The following is a 13,677-nucleotide window of genomic DNA, read 5'->3' as shown; positions in this document are numbered from 1 at the left end:
CTAAAATTGGCTTCAGACCAAACTTACTCACTATATTAAAACAACTCCACAGAAGTGAGAAGAGTATTTCAAGATGCTTATCAATGATTCATTTCTTTCAGGCGCAGGATCCCTGGTACATTCTGGATTTTGGCGTTGCGTTCCTCCATCCCGTTTCTACATGGACTTCAGCACACTGCTTTTCCGGGAGACCAATGGGATGAGTTTTGTCTAATGGTGGCTCCACTGTTGATCGGTTCCCAATTAGGTCCCGCCGATTGTACTCTGGAGCAGGTTCGGTGCTAGGGCCTGAAAGTCGCGTCAGGATGGCTTGTTGCAGCAACAGTCGAGCTAGTTAGTCGCTACACTCTGTGGCTCCCAGTCTTTCTCAGCATTCCCCTGTAGGCCAAATGCTGACTGCACTTGACTGGTAGATTTAAGGTGATAGGATAGATAGGGCCCCCCCATGCATGTCCTGCATGGTGCTGTCATAGAGATGGCATAACTTAGTGCTTACCCACCATTTATTCCTTCAGTAGGTAGTTCCCAGACAGAACGAATCCCAGCTGGCAACTTTCGGGGGCAGTGTGCTGTCCAAATGAGACCCCATGTTGGTAAAGTATTGCAATAATTCAGTTCAATATTCTTGTCGCAACGGCTATTTCACTAATAAGCAACTGCTTTCGCATCCATAATCTGTTGCGTAAATATCAGCAATAAAATATTAATTACCATTTACATATACTTTTAGCACATAGGACTGCAAGGACGACATCCCACAAGATGCTTAGTTACAAGTACATGTATGAGTAAGCAATTGTTTTCTTTGGTTTAGCATTTACTTTCACATTCATAATCTGAATAGTAAGTTCCGAATGATTTAAAATATACTTTACCTTTACTTTTAGGGTCCAGAAGACCTCTGGAAGCATGGACATTAGAAGAAGACATCCTGGGGTGCAGAAGTGGACCTTGAAGTCCCCCAGAGGCAGGACGACTGCCAAGAAGACATCCCATGGACAGAAGTGGACCAAGAACTCTCCCGGAGGCAGGACGACTGCCAAGAAGACATCCCATGGACAAAAGTGGACCAGGAACATCCCCAGAGGCAGGACGACTGCCAAGAAGACATCCCATGGACAGAAGTGGACGAAGAACTCCACTCCCGGACACAGGACCAGGTAGGTAAACTTTTCAAACAGACATGTAAAGAAAACATTAAAAGTATGCTTATTCACAATACTGGTCTGTGTTTAGTTACAACTTGTTTAGTTACAAGTAGATTAATGAGTAACAAATTGTTTTCCTTGGTGTAGCATTCCTCTTCATATCCATACTCTGAATAGTAAGGTCGGAATGGTGTGAAAGATACTTTACCTTTTACTTTTAGGGCCAAGAAGACCTCTGGAGGCATGGGCCGTAGAAGAAGACATCCTGGGGTGCAGAAGTGGACCTTGAAGTCCCCCAGAGGCAGGACGACTGCCAAGAAGACATCCCATGGACAGAAGTGGACCAAGAACTCTCCCGGAGGCAGGACGACTGCCAAGAAGAGATCCCATGGACAGAAGTGGACCAGGAACAACCCCAGAGGCAGGACGACTGCCAAGAAGACATCCCATGGACAGAAGTGGAGGAAGAACTCTCCCGGAGGCAGGACGACTGCCAAGAAGACATCTCAAGGACAGAAGTGGACCAAGAACTCCACTCCCGGACACAGGACCAGGTAGGTAAACTTTTCAAACAGACATGTAAAGAAAACATTAAAAGTATGCTTATTCACAATACTGGTCTGTGTTTAGTTACAACTTGTTTAGTTACAAGTAGATTAATGAGTAACAAATTGTTTTCCTTGGTGTAGCATTCCTCTTCATATCCATACTCTGAATAGTAAGGTCGGAATGGTGTGAAAGATACTTTACCTTTACTTTTAGGGCCAAGAAGACCTCTGGAGGCATGGGCCGTAGAAGAAGACATCCTGGGGTGCAGAAGTGGACCTTGAAGTCCCCCAGAGGCAGGACGACTGCCAAGAAGACATCCCATGGACAGAAGTGGACCAAGAACTCTCCCGGAGGCAGGACGACTGCCAAGAAGACATCCCATGGACAGAAGTGGACCAGGAACAACCCCCAGGAGGCAGGACGACTGCCAAGAAGACATCCCATGGACAGAAGTGGACCAAGAACTCCACTCCCGGACACAGGACCAGGTAGGTAAACTTTTCAAACAGACATGTAAAGAAAACATTAAAAGTATGCTTATTCACAATACTGGTCTGTGTTTAGTTACAACTTGTTTAGTTACAAGTAGATTAATGAGTAACAAATTGTTTTCCTTTGTGTAGCATTCCTCTTCATATCCATACTCTGAATAGTAAGGTCGGAATGGTGTGAAAGATACTTTACCTTTACTTTTAGGGCCAAGAAGACCTCTGGAGGCATGGGCCGTAGAAGAAGACATCCTGGGGTGCAGAAGTGGACCTTGAAGTCCCCCAGAGGCAGGACGACTGCCAAGAAGACATCCCATGGACAGAAGTGGACCAAGAACTCTCCCGGAGGCAGGACGACTGCCAAGAAGAGATCCCATGGACAGAAGTGGACCAGGAACAACCCCAGAACAACATCCCATGGACAGAAGGGAGGAAGAACAGGAGGACGACTGCCAAGAAGACATCCCATGGACAGAAGTGGACCAAGAGACTCTCCCGGAGGCAGGACGACTGCCAGAAGACATCTCAAGGACAGAAGTGGACCAAGAACTCCACTCCCGGACACAGGACCAGGTAGGTAAACTTTTCAAACAGACATGTAAAGAAAACATTAAAAGTATGCTTATTCACAATACTGGTCTGTGTTTAGTTACAACTTGTTTAGTTACAAGTAGATTAATGAGTAACAAATTGTTTTCCTTTGTGTAGCATTCCTCTTCATATCCATACTCTGAATAGTAAGGTCGGAATGGTGTGAAAGATACTTTACCTTTACTTTTAGGGCCAAGAAGACCTCTGGAGGCATGGGCCGTAGAAGAAGACATCCTGGGGTGCAGAAGTGGACCTTGAAGTCCCCCAGAGGCAGGACGACTGCCAAGAAGACATCCCATGGACAGAAGTGGACCAAGAACTCTCCCGGAGGCAGGACGACTGCCAAGAAGAGATCCCATGGACAGAAGTGGACCAGGAACAACCCCAGAGGCAGGACGACTGCCAAGAAGACATCCCATGGACAGAAGTGGACCAAGAACTCAGGCAGGACGACTGCCCGGACAGAAGTGGACAGGACCAGGACCAGGTAGGTAAACTTTTCAAACAGACATGTAAAGAAAACATTAAAAGTATGCTTATTCACAATACTGGTCTGTGTTTAGTTACAACTTGTTTAGTTACAAGTAGATTAATGAGTAACAAATTGTTTTCCTTGGTGTAGCATTCCTCTTCATATCCATACTCTGAATAGTAAGGTCGGAATGGTGTGAAAGATACTTTACCTTTACTTTTAGGGCCAAGAAGACCTCTGGAGGCATGGGCCGTAGAAGAAGACATCCTGGGGTGCAGAAGTGGACCTTGAAGTCCCCCAGAGGCAGGACGACTGCCAAGAAGACATCCCATGGACAGAAGTGGACCAAGAACTCTCCCGGAGGCAGGACGACTGCCAAGAAGAGATCCCATGGACAGAAGTGGACCAGAACAACCCCAGAGGCAGGACGACTGCCAAGAAGACATCCCATGGACAGAAGAGGAAGAAGAACTCTCCCGGAGGCAGGACGACTGCCAAGAAGACATCCAAGGACAGAAGTGGACCAAGAACTCCACTCCCGGACACAGGACCAGGTAGGTAAACTTTTCAAACAGACATGTAAAGAAAACATTAAAAGTATGCTTATTCACAATACTGGTCTGTGTTTAGTTACAACTTGTTTAGTTACAAGTAGATTAATGAGTAACAAATTGTTTTCCTTGGTGTAGCATTCCTCTTCATATCCATAATATTCCAAATTAACAGTAGAAATCATGAAATAAAGAATGCCATGTTAGTAAGTGGTCAAATGTAACATATGTTATATTTGAGATTTCACTTTCTTAATAAAGTACAGATTCTAGTACCTTTGGGGTTGAGTCCCATCGGTGTTTAGTTGGAAGTTTTTTTACTTACAAGTAGATGTATGAGTAACATATTGTTTTCCTTCGTTTAGCATTGGTTTTCACATTCATAATCTGAATAGTAAGATCCGAATGGTATGAAATATGCTTTACCGTTACTTTTAGGACCAAGAAGTCCCCAAGAGGCAGGACGGCTGCCGCCAAGAAGACACCCCATGGACAGAAGTGGACCATTAACTCTCCTGGACAATCGTTCAAAGAAAAGAAGAAAAGTATGCTTGTTAACAGTATTGTTACGTTTCAGTGTTACACAAAATTCACTTCTGTTATTACGCTTTTAGCTGAATGACAGGAAGATCTGGAAGAAAATGTGTGTAGTAATATCGTTTCCCGGCTAATTTTATGAAACATCTAAAGGTTTTAACGTCCTCATTTTCTTATTTATCGGAGATAATATTGCTGGAATACTGCTAAAAACAGAACTTCCTCACTGTAACACGTCTACATAAGAGAAATCCATGACTCTCATTTCTTTCAGACACAGGAACCCTGTTGTTTTATTTGCACGCTGCGTCCCTCCCTCCTGCGCCAACATCTCGGCAAACGGCCGCGGATGCAAGGTGCTTCTTTTGGAACGGATGTTGCAGGCAAGGAACGGTCCAATGGTTAGGATGACAATGCCTTGATTCTAGTACCTTTGGGGTTGAGTCCCATCGGTGTTTAGTTGGAAGTTTTTTTACTTACAAGTAGATGTATGAGTAACATATTGTTTTCCTTCGTTTAGCATTGGTTTTCACATTCATAATCTGAATAGTAAGATCCGAATGGTATGAAATATGCTTTACCGTTACTTTTAGGACCAAGAAGTCCCCAAGAGGCAGGACGGCTGCCGCCAAGAAGACACCCCATGGACAGAAGTGGACCATTAACTCTCCTGGACAATCGTTCAAAGAAAGAAGAAAAGTATGCTTGTTAACAGTATTGTTACGTTTCAGTGTCACACAAAATTCACTTCTGTTATTACGCTTTTTAGCTGAATGACAGGAAGATCTGGAAGAAAATGTGTGTAGTAATATCGTTTCCCGGCTAATTTTATGAAACATCTAAAGGTTTTAACGTCCTCATTTTCTTATTTATCGGAGATAATATTGCTGGAATACTGCTAAAAACAGAACTTCCTCACTGTAACACGTCTACATAAGAGAAATCCATGACTCTCATTTCTTTCAGACACAGGAACCCTGTTGTTTTATTTGCACGCTGCGTCCCTCCCTCCTGCGCCAACATCTCGGCAAACGGCCGCGGATGCAAGGTGCTTCTTTTGGAACGGATGTTGCAGGCAAGGAACGGTCCAATGGTTAGGATGACAATGCCTTGATTCAGGCTGTTATGCATGGACTCTCCCGTATTGGGATAGCTGACCCGCAATAACAACCTGCGTTTGGTCTGTACCCTCTAATACTCCTGTGTAATTTGTTTGGCTGCAGAGCCGTTATGATACTCCTGTGTATTTTGTTTGGCTGCAGAGCCGTTATAATTCTCATGTATGTATTTTCGTTGGCTGCATTATGTGTAGCTAATACCAACTGTTGATATAGTTTGTGACAATATATTACAAGTGTCTGCTACTGTAAACCCTCCAGTAGAATAGGTAGTGCTGCATTCGTTGAGGGAACACGGTTCCAGAGCTTATTCTCAAAACTGTTTTTATCTCTGGTTTTACGTGTCGGGCTTCAGCTACCTTCGACCGTTTTCAAATGTACAGCTTAAATATATTGATATTGTATTACAAAGGACACTTTTTAAATGATCATTTTGAAAGTAGACTTGGCTTCGTTATAACTGATGTAGCTACCATGGCGTCTCACTATCACTATAAAGAAACGGGAGGAGGGATCGTCTCAAAAGCAAAACCAGGACGGGTGTCGCAGACGGTGGTTGGGGTCGGGCTGGGAAACTGAGATATTAGCTAAGATAAGATAATCAATAGAGACATATTCAATACACATGAAAAAACATAAAATATATTTGAGATAACCCCTTGAGCCTGTGGGCAGCACGTGCATTTCATGCCATGTGAGTCGACGGTCCATCGTCTAACTGGCTGAGCGACCAAATTGCCATCTATAGTCTGATCTATTGTTTTCAGCAGCTATTCGTATTTTTTCTAAGTTTTGCCCGATTTTACGAGTAAACATGCTTTTCTGGATGGTGGTAACAGCCTAAAAACTTTTATTTTTTTCTATTTCCGACAGTACTTTAGTAAATACCGCTTTACATTCTTACAAATAGCAAAGTCTATGAACAGTGGGTTACTGAAGACCAATTCGAACCCGAACCTTCACGGAGTCTTTAAACGTAATAACCTCCTCATCTGTGTCAATGGTGTCAACATTTTCTGCACACTCTTGTAAATTCAAACTTATAACCCCGTAGCAGATGTAGAGTTTTAATGGTGGCAACAAGGACACCAGGTGTTCATTCTGAACCTCCACGCACACGATTATTCCGCTCAAAAAAACCATCCAGTAGTATTAAGTTTAGCATGGGTTACTGAAGGTCAATATTCTAACCCGGCTACATTTAGACTAGTGAGTGACCATATACGCACGTTCGGTTTGACATACTGCAATCCATTGTCATTATTAAAAGCTAGGGCTGCGCAATACAACTGGTTTACCGGTATTAACCGGTTCAGACATGAAAACGATACGTATTGCGATACGCTGATGGAATCCGGTATTTTGACAAGCATTCGGAAAGCTTCGTAACACTCGGAAACCTTGATGGTTGGTGCAATTGTGGTAATGGTGGTGGGAATGATCGTGGTGAAAATTACATTTAACTGAGAAAAGCAAGATTCATGGATGTCAACTTCTATATTGCGAATGAAGTTGACATCCATAAATCTTGCTTTTCTTATGCATTCCACTTCTAAAGGCCCTTCAAAGATTTTACATTTAACTGCATTGTTAAGTTCGGTTTGAAGTTGTGTTCTTAAATTTTGTTCAAGTGTTTCGCAATGTTTTGGATCTGAATGCTTATAATGGCCAATGATCTCTGACATGTCCTGACCAGGTCAAGTTGCTGTCTAATATCTCAGGGCTTTTTTTGAGAGTGGAGAAAGTAGTTCAAACTAGAAACCACTGTGTTGATGGTTTCCTTGTTTCATTTGTGCCAAATATTATTTATATTGGTTAGAGTTCCTTACGTACCCCCACCTAATTTCAGCGTGAATGTAAGAGAATGTTCACAATAAGACGGGATGCATAAAATTTGCGGGGGGTACGTAAGGAACTCTTTCCTGCTTTATAAATAAAGCATTAACTCGATTATAAGTAGTTTATTGTTACAAAAAAACTTATTGCAATATATTGCAATACATATCGCAATACATGCTTTCGCATCGCAATATATCGCAATATGAAAATTCTCTGCAATACCCACCCCTATTAAAAGCCCGACCGACTTTATCAGTGGTGCGTTAAGCCCCTTTGCTGCAGGTATTTGGTGTACCCCCTCTCAAACCAACAAACCTAGAATAGCACGTGTACCCCCTCTCGACTTAACAAACCTAGAATAGCATGTGTACCCCTCTCAACCCAACAAACCCAAAATCGTCCCCAAATATAACACGAGTTCGACACCAACAAATTTTACAATCAAGCAATTCCTTCGACTATTTTGAACACCTGGTGTCATCACTGATAAGTCATCCATTCAATCAATACTTTATTCAGTTTTTAGTTTTGAGCCGATATACATATAAATGTACATACATGAGTATGGTAGTGGCGTAATAATCTCATAATCATGTTAAATAAATAGACAGATTTTATAAGATGTCCTTTGCGTTTGGCAAATACTATTTGTAAGTATTGTTGAGTATTCCTATAGCTGAAACATTCCGAGTATTCATCAAGCTGAAATATTACAACCTAAAGTACTGTCGGAAATAGAAAAAAACTGTTTTTAGGCTGTTACTTTATCCCTAAAATTTACACAATTGTAAATAGCATATGTCGAAATAACCCACTTCGGCCTAACTGGGCGTTCAGTGGGATGCGTAATACGATATCCAGAAACGCATGTTTACTCGTAAAATCGGGCAAAACTTAGAAAAAATACGAATAGCTGCTGAAACCAATAGATCAGACTGTAGATGGCAATTAGGTCGCTCAGCCAGTTATGACGACGGACCGTCGACTCACCTGGCATGAAATGCACGTGCTGCCTACAGGCACAAGGGGTCATCTCAAAGATATTTTGTTCTTTTTCAAGTGTGTTGAATATGTCTCATCTATTGATTAACATCTTTCGTGTCTTTCTTTCTTATAGTTTCATATAGTTTATGTTGAGATATGTAAGAGAGTATGATACCCGAAAACCATAGAAACGCATCGTAGTATATAGGTGGCATGACCACCCGAAGATCGACTGGACTGGATATTATTTGTAAATTGTTATGACGTGCCGTGTACCTCCCCAGTATAATTGCCCTAAAGGATTATCTTATGTAGCTACATCCTTAATAGTTTCGCCTATCATTTATAATGAATCTACGTCTAATTTCAAATTGGGCATTTAAAAAGTGTCCTTTGTAATACAATATCGTCGCACACTAATTTGCATAAAGCCATTTCCCCTCAGTAAAGTCTTTTTTCTCCGTTTCCTATCTCTCTACCACCGAGACTGTAGTTAGGCCGAACTTAGTTTAACAGATATTTCACACTTTCACATATCAACTACATAAATTGTAGAGATAAATGAAAAAATACACGAGAAGGGTATTTGTGAATACCAGAATACCGAACCCCCTTCAGCTTGCTGCTGCCCAGTTAAGAGTCTGGTTTTACACCCCTTCTAGCAATATTCCAGCAATATCACGGCGTGGGACACCTCAAATGGGTTTCACAATGTACCCATGTGGAGAAACGAACCATTCAGCGTGATGAGCGAATGCTTCAACCACCAGGCTATCCCACCGCCCCTTTCCGTGTCGTTAAACCGCTGATTCAGAATTCATGTAAGTGGAATATATATATAAGTATTTATGCTAAGATCGTATGACAAACTGACATAAAGGATTGTGGTGAATATATTTATATTCATCACAGAATACTTTAATTCCTAAATTCAGCATTCAAAGCGATCACTCTACCGACAAACACGCGATTGGATAATGGGAAGCTAAACGTGTCGCGTTTTGTAAACATGCAGTTTTGGGTTTTAGTCTCTTTGCATTTTGTGTGTAATTATTATAATAACTACGATAAACACAACATTAACATTAACGAGGCCCCAAATAAATAGGTAGATGGCGACATTTGCAACCTATTCACATGAAAAAGGTTAGTCTGTCTCACCTTTTCCCTTCTGCCCAGTCCTTTCTGCAATCTAGAGCCCTCAATGAAGCAAGTCTACATTTCGTCCTCATCCATCCCAGGGGGTGGGGGCCCTTTCAATTCAAATGGGAATTATTGTTGCTATCAAAATTTTAGATACATTCGGAGACTAAGCGTTAATCTACAGAAAGGGCTGTGGTGAGGTTAATTTCAGAAATTGGGTTTAACGTCGTGCTTAAGAAACAATCGCTTATATGATGACGTGTATGTGTATGTGCGGCTGCTTGTACTAGCCCAGACTGAAGCTGGTTTTATAGTGCTAGCTCACTGAAATACCATGCCACAGTTAAGCATGAATACACCACTCAGACCCATTATACTCCAAGCCAACCAGTCCTTGTGGTACCCATTAATGCCGAGCCCCAGACAGGAACCAACAAGTACCATATTTTAATGTCATTTGGTATGACGTGGCCGGGGATCGAACCTGCGACCTTTCACTCTCAGGGCGGATGCTCTAACCACTACACCACGGAGGCGGTAAATGGGCATGAGACTTAGCCAAATTACCCAGGAATTTCTTTGAGTGGCATTTTAGAAGTGGGAAGTACAATATAGACATTTTCATACAGATTCTTGTACCGTTCTCAAGCAGGAACATCAAATACTTATTCATTGAACAGCCATTGTTTTGTCTGTATTTTGACATGTTGTTATGGAGATGGGAATTCTGGTTTAAACAGGTCAACTCTACCTCGATCATGGATATCTGAGCCTTGTAACGCTGAAGGGATTGTTGGCACACACACTACAGATATATACCCTACAAACCTTTTTGGCGTATAAATATGAACAGTACCCTAACCAAAATCAAAATACAGAACGACAGGCCGGTATCTAAAACCGCAGTCGTGAATCCTGATTCCTCAAACTGAAACTGGTTGTAGTTCCAGCCTTCCAACTGAAACTGGTTGTAGTTCCAGCCTTCAAACTGAAACTGGTTGTAGATCCAGTCTTCCTTGCTGAACCTGACAGTATGATGAGTTTAGTACATACAGCACTGAGTGTACTTGTCGCAAAGATTAAAAGATATTTTCCAGCAAAAATGGTTGGAAGCGATTTCAGTAGCTACAAAATGTAATTATTACCCAATCTTTAAAACATTTATACTGAACTTTATTTATCATGTGCTTATGTTACGAAATATAGAATAGCTTTAATCTCATGATTTATTAATTGAAAAAGGTAGGTTTATGAATATCAAAAGAGAAGATAGAATCTGTAGAGGTAATAATACTGCTATGGAAGACGAATATCATTTTCTTCTACTATGCCCAGCATATAATACTATACGTAAAAAATATATTAAAGAACTCTATTTTGTCCATCCATCAAGCGATAAATTTTCTTCTCTATTGAATTCTTCAAATGAATTTGTAATTAAAAATGTTGCAGTTTTCATTTATCAAGCCATTGATTAGAAAATTGTATATATGAAATGTACTATAGGCCTGTGGCCTCCTCAGTACTGAAATAAAAATTTAAAAAAGACATGAGTGTACTTGTCTTTGTATAACATCCAGAATTGAACCTGGGTCTTCGGCATGGCAAGGGAACAGCAGGCTACCCATGGCTCAGTCCACGAATGAATGAACCATTTTAGAACATAAGAAGCCCCAGCTTCCCAGCATACAGATCGGCTTTATATCACTATAGATACTTTCATTCAAGCAGAGGAACATGTTCTGTGCCCCGAATAACTTCGCTGACTCTGTAGCCCGGTGTTGCTATGGTTACTATAAAAGTCTGCCCAAATTTGGAAAACCAGCCATGGGGCGAGAGTGGACATTGTTGTCTGCTGTTCTCATGACTACACAAACAGGTACATGGGGACATAGTGACCTCAGTAAGCCTTCCAGCTTGGAGGAGGTCTCAGCAGCCTCTGTTTGATATAAGAGGCAGCTGACCCGTGAAGATCCAGGGTATAGGTCTTCAGTAACCCATGCTTGTTGTAAGAGGCGACTAACGGGATCGGAGGGTCAGGCTCGCTGACTTGGTTGATACATGTCATCGGTTCCCAATTGCGCATATCGATGCTCATGCTGTTGATCACTGGATTGTCTGGTCCAGACTCGATCATATACAGACTGCCGCCAAAAAGCTGGAATATTGCTGAGTGCGACGTAAAACTAAACTCACTCACTCACTCTTTATAAGAGGCAGCTAGATGGATCAATAATGAAGCAATTCTATTTTTATATTATTGTTGTTTTATTACTGATTTGATGCATTGTTTGATGCATTAAGAGTATCAGGTTGTCAGATTTGGTGACTTATTTCATATCATGTCATCTTGCTCTATATTGATGCTCATTAATCAGCCACTGGTTTGTGTGGTATGGATTACAGACATATCTCCATATAGCTGGAATATTGTGGAGTGTGACTTTACATCTAACTAAGCATACCATGACTTGTATCAAAACAAGTTTATGTTTGTAGGTAGCTAAAGGTGATGCAGATCATAGATGTCATGGACCATTCTGTAACTCAAAATGGCCGAAATTAGACTGAAGTTATACAAACACACATTTAACCTCATTATGTGTCAGGGGCGTTGGGGTAGCCTAGTGGTTAAAGCGTTGGCTCGTCACGCCGAAGACCCGGGTTCGAATCCCTACATGGGTAAAATGTGTGTCCCCTGCCGTGATGTTGCTGGAATATTGCTAAAAGCGGCGTAAAACCAAACTCAGTCAGTCAGTCATTATGTGTCTCTCGTTATGGCATATCAGTACATACATTATCGTACATGTGAGATGAAAGGCAAAATGGCAAAACTGATCGATGATCAGAAAAATTGTAGATGGGAAAAAAATATTATTGATTATCGATATGAAAATTGTTTCATTGATAATATCCTACATTACTATTGTGATGCAATAAAGTTTTAGTTTTCACGTACAATACACAAAGTAAAGTTTTATTCAAAGGCCATTTTAAAATTATGTTTATGATAGTAACTCATGCATAAGCGTGTCACTGATCATCTTGAGACATAAAATACATATGTGTTGATTTCTTTCAGACACTCTGCATTTTCTTTCAAGTTACTTCTCTTGAATTTTTAGCAGGGAGCCGCACCCTGCCCTTTGTGTTTTTAGCATACTGCCCTTCTTTTTAATACAATAACTGATTTTAACACTTTGTGGTTTTTAGATGTTGAAGTTAAATGAAATAACTGTGCTCTTTGAGTCTTTAACTGCCTGACTGACTGAGTTTTAGTTTTACGCCGCTTTTAGCAATATTCCAGCAACATCACGGCGGGGGACACCAGAAATGAGCTTCACACATTGTATTGAGTCTTTAAGAACCATATGCATGGATAACATAATACCATCATTGCAAGCCGCTATTGGAATAATGGTGCCCCTTTTAAATTCTGTCTCCCTTCCATTTTTAGATCCTTGGGGAAACACTAATTTAACTGATTGATGTTTACAGTCCGTTTGATTTCATTTGAGACCAATAAATTGCTCACTAACACAAAATCTAATAATTGCATCAAAACCAAAATCAAAGGGACAATAGTGAACTTTTATCGATCTCAGTTCTTTCTTATGTTTTGTCTATGATTATTTTCATTTATAGCGTGAAGAGGGGGCGGTGGGGTAGCCTAGTGGTTAAAGCGTGCACTCATCACGCCCAAGACCCGGGTTCGATTCCCCACATGAGCTCAATGTGTGAAACCCATTTCTGGTGTCCACCGCGGTGATATTGGTGGAATATTGCTAAAAGTGACGTAAAACTAAACCCACTCACTCACTATAATGTGACGAGCATTTGTGCATGTGTGGACCAGTGTGGAACAATGTAAGTTTTACTGTGCTAGCCCTTGGAAATGCCAAGACACAGTTTATCGTGGTTGCGCTAAAAAGTGTAATGAGCCAACCAGTCCTTGTTATCTCCCCTTAATTCCAAATACCAGCCAGGGTAACAACAAGTACCATCTTTTGGTATTGAGCAGCCGGGGATATAAACATCAGACCTGGGCCCCGTTTCACAAAGCTCTCGTAAGCCTAAGATCTCGTAACGTTTCTCGTAGCTTTCGTATATCCTGTACTGTAACATAGACTTACAACATTCGTAGCACTACGATAGCTTTGTGAAACGAAGCCCTGTTTGTCTATCCATTAGGTCATGCAGGAGGTATATTATGCTAAACAGATAAGTCATTGTCTTGTCAGGTAAAGTTCATCAGTG

Source organism: Haliotis rubra, unplaced genomic scaffold, assembly GCF_003918875.1.
Source record: "Haliotis rubra isolate DU_JTF1 unplaced genomic scaffold, ASM391887v1 Scf137, whole genome shotgun sequence".
Taxonomy (NCBI): domain Eukaryota; kingdom Metazoa; phylum Mollusca; class Gastropoda; order Lepetellida; family Haliotidae; genus Haliotis; species Haliotis rubra.
Note: the sequence above shows the minus strand (reverse complement) of the source record.